Here is a 4,781-nt window from a genome sequence, read left to right on the forward strand (position 1 = left end):
ACTTTCTCAACAAAATAAAATGCAGTTTTGCTAAGAGGTAGTGTTGGCATTACATTGCTAGTCATTGTATAGGTGGTGTTAGAAAAGTTCTTCTACTTCCAAATACAATGTGCAAGTTTTCTTCAGTGAGTGTGGATTGGTATATAAACATGTTGGCATTTGCATCCATCCCAAACACTCAAAGGTACACATAGTATAGGTGCTTGCATGCCAAATACGCTTTTCCTTCTACGGCATGGTCCATGAAATCCCGAAAATTACATGTTGGATTCTTTGCAATGTGCACATCATAACACTCATTCATGACACTTGAGTTAGCTATCTCTAGTTTGAAAACTTCATGCTTCAAGGGCTTCACCACTGTGTGGCCCTTCACAATTGCATCTAGAGCCAACGCTGAGTCTATTCTTTTCCCTACAGCCTGTGAAACACCTCTTCGATATCCACACAAGCCCTCATTAACATCCACCTCTTGTGCTAACTTTTGTAAAACAAACCCACCACTCTCCAACATGTGGATTTCTTCTACAATCAAATTAGTGCCTCATGCCATTGGCCATACTTGTGGAACCTTGGGAGGTGCGTGATGAATGGAAGAACAAATGTTCCATGTATGGTCCACACTATCATTACAAAACCACATGAACTGGCGCCACATTCCATGTTGATTGCTAGCTTCTCCTCTTGAGCTAGACCACTCCATAATGCCCCAAAATGAAGGTGTAGGCATCCCATACGACGTATTTTTTATAGGTTTTTTGCATTTTCCCTCTCTAGCTCCAGATCATCTTTGACATTGTACATGGATGCGAGGAGCTGGAATCCTTCTTATAGCCCAAACGGTGTCATGAAGGACTGTCTCTACTACCATTTCCTCCAAACAATTTGGTGATACTACCCTTGATTGGTTGGAAGGCAAAGGGTCCTCAAAGTTTAGTTTTCTTATTGGGGGTAAAGGTGCCTCCGCCTAGCCGCCCTTGCATTACTACACTGATAGTCACCGCCACTCCACACTGCAGGTGGCGGGCACCCGTCACCATCACTTTATTCTTTATTCTTTTACTGATAGTTTGAATAAAGGAAGGCCCAGTCACACATTGTGACTGTTGGAGTTCCCATTTCTTGTCTCTCTCTTTCTTGCTCTTGCTCTTCCGTCGTAGCTCTCGAGTGCAAGCTTCGATCCTTCTCTCCTTTCAACTGGTATCAGAGCTCGGCTTCCCGACTCTTGAGCTTGGCTTGTGGCATTCTCAGCTTTCCATCGACTTCCCACTCGCATTGGGTCTCCTTCCCGGCAGCCATAGCTCATTCTCTTGAGCTCCCTTCACTCCCCGGCTTCCTGAGCTTCTTCCTGGCCTATTGAGGCACCATCAGGGCATTAACATTGAGGTATTGCTTCATTATTTCATAGATTTATCTCAGTCCACAGGTTTAGGTAAACAGGGTTTTCACAAGTTGTGGGCAGCCATAGCTCACACCTCTTGGAGCTTCCTTCACCTAGATCTTGCTTTCAGCCTATCAAGGCTTGCTGAAGCTTGGTGTAGGCCTTCTTTGGCCCCCATTTGTGCCCCCTTTGGGCCCCATTATTGACACATGGGACAGCAGACCCCCCCAGCTAGCTCATGTTTTTTTTGCGCCTGTTTCAAAATCTGGCCCAAAAAATCACTCTTTTTGTCATATCTTGGACATTCGGAACCCGATTCAAGCAAGGTAAGAGTCTAAGTTGGGATTTTGGCACACTCGGACGTGATGGTGATGTCGAATTTGCCAAATTTTGATGACATAATATTCTGCAACAGATTTCAATTCTGAGACATCATGTATTTGTATGCCTATGGCTTATGTGATGCTTCTACTGATGTCTATTGATACTGGATCACTTGTGGATGTTATGCCTCTTATGTGAGACGCATTTGGAGCTGATTTAGCTCAGTCGTTATCTGTTTTGAGCAATCCCAGATCTATCCAAAACAGGGCAGCCACCTGTTACTTCAATTTTATGCTTACAGGTCTTGGCATTTAATGCCCGATTATTCCCGGTTGGTGCCTATACATACGAAATGTATGCCTATGGATTTGAGCTTGGATTGAGCACTGATATGCTCAGTTTATAGAGGTTCTATGCCGTTGGAAACTTCAGGGCTGAAGCTATTTATGCTACAGTTGGGTTATGTTTATTGGTCACGGGGTGCTCCCGGCTACACGGTATGATGTCGTGATGTATTTGGACTATGCCACATATTTTATTTATGCTCTGGAATGCTTTTGAGCTGAGATTAGAGCTCGATTTGGGTTTGACAGACACTTCTTTGCAGTTGGTATTTCATATACGACATGGTTTATGCCTAGGCTACCCAGTACGGGTTATGATGTCTTGATGAATGCTTTACGCTTTGGCTGTGGATGGCAGTTGTTTGAGCTCATCTCGACATTCATTTGAGTATTCCCTTGAGCAGTTGGACATTGACTTGGATTTTTCTGTTACGACTTGGATTTTTCCATTATGACCTTGGATCCTATTGAGGCATTGTCTTGGTTACCTATATTTGGTACTTTGACTTGGTTTGCTTGAGCTGTTGAGCTCATTTATTCACCTTTTCAGCCAATGGGAGCATCTTGTATGCTTGACCGACATTGAGCAGGAGGTTTATGCTATTTGAGAATTTTGCAGATACTTGAGACTTTGGGATCTCTTACACTTACATGTTGCATGGTTCATGCACTGATATCTTGGAATTGCTTTTGACCTGAGCTTGGGCTTTGCACTCTTGTGAGTATACACCTACTGGTGTCAGGTCTTACCAGTGTTATGTATACTTTGCCCTATTGTCCAGGAGGTATGCCTACTCTGAGGGATGCTTTGGTGACATGTTTCGGTGTTTGCTCCAGGTCTTAATGACTGTTTGGTGTTGATTTATGCCCGTTTATGGTTGGTCATGTCTTGGCTGTCATTTCTTGACTTGGTGTAGCGATTTGATCAGAATTGCCTCTCACAGTACCCTGTTGTCATTTATTACAGCAAGCATATAACTCCGGACTGACATGGATTTTTCATGCTGAAATATTCTGAAATGATGTACTTTTACTAGTACTTGGTGGGCAGCAGCTTTGGTTACACTTTTCTCGCCATTTTCTCTTGATTTTGGTGATTTTTTTGTCATTTTCTACAGTAAACAGTAAGCAGTTTTGAATTGTCTGCAGTCTTCCAACCTGCATTATAGCGAGTTCGTCCACTGATCATGCTATTTTCAACATCACTAAGCTTGATGGTATGAATTACTCTTATTGGAAGAGCCAAATTTGACAGTTGTTGGTGTAGAAATCGCAAATCAAACCATTGAGGTTGAGCGGGCAGCCGCCTGCAACTATGCCAGATGAGGAATGGTTTGAGCTTGATGAGTTATGTAAGTCCACTATTGTATTATCTCTCATAGAACATGTTCATTACAATGTATTTGAGGAAGAATAGAGTGCATGGCAGTTGTGGGATAAAATCAAGAATCTCTATGACAAGAAAAGTCTAGCAAGTCAGATGTATTGGCTGAAGCAGCTTATGGATCTGCGCATGAAGGAGAATGTGACTATGTCTGCTCACTTGAGCCAGTTCCATGCTATACTCAAGAACTTGACTTCGTAGGACATCACTTTTGCAAAGGATGTTACTCCTATTTTCTTGCTTGGTACTCTTAATGAGTCATGGGATGTATTCCGCACTGCATTATGTGCCTCCATTGCTACCTTGAAATTATATGATGTTGAGAGTGCTCTTCTGTAGGAAGAGGTTAACCATAAGAATTTGGATGCCTCTTGTGTGTTGCACGCTATGACAGTTAGAGGCAGGAATGATAGATATGGAAAGCATGGCAGTGGCATTGGCCGTGGACGGGATTCTCAGAAATCTCGATCCAAGTCTCGTGGGAAGTCACATAGCAAATCCCGTGGCAGGAATGCAGATGTTACTTGTCACCATTGTGGAAAAAAGGGCCATATTAGGCCACAATGTCATGAACTGTGCAATGAAAGGTGCAAATATAAGGGGAAAGACAAAGTGTAGGATAAGTCTTCTGATCGCAGCATAGTGCCTGCAAAGTCCAATGTTAAATATGAAGAGATCAATGTTATGCATCATGAGAATGTTGATGATGATTATATCCTTGTAGCTTCTTCTAGTGCTTTGCAGATGACAGAGATGCACTTTATATATGCACAGTGTTGGCTCTTGGACTCAGGTGCGTCCTTTCATGTGACACCTTACCGAGAGTGGTTTCATTCATACTGTACTATTTCAGGTTCTGTGCGCTTGGGTGATGACAGGTCTCTTGATATTGTGGGCATTGGTGATGTTAGGCTGTAGTTTCTCTATGGTGGCAACAGTTTTGTTATGCAGGATGTACATCATGTACCTGCTTTGACACGCAGTCTCATGTTAGTTGGATAGCTTGATGACGCATGTTATCATGTATCTTTTGGAGACTCTGCATGGAAGATCACTCATGGTAGACTTATGATTGCGAGAGGTGCCAAGGCTGGCAGCCTGTATCCCTTGATTGTATCTGCTTCTTCCCTTGATCATGTTTTGTTTGTGGATTCTATCCCACATGTATCTCTTTGGCATGCCCATTTGGGCCATATGTCTTTGAAGGGAATGAAAATGCTTTTTGGTTTGCAGTACTTACTGCCCCTTGATTATGCATGTTTTGATTCATGTGAGCATTGTCTTTATGGCAGGCAGACTAGGTCTACACATAAGAGTCTGGTAGGCCACGCATGAGTGAGCCCTTGGC

This window comes from Lygodium microphyllum, chromosome 28, assembly GCF_053477565.2.
Source record: "Lygodium microphyllum isolate KBCC chromosome 28, Lygodium_microphyllum_v1.1.10, whole genome shotgun sequence".
Classification (NCBI taxonomy): domain Eukaryota; kingdom Viridiplantae; phylum Streptophyta; class Polypodiopsida; order Schizaeales; family Lygodiaceae; genus Lygodium; species Lygodium microphyllum.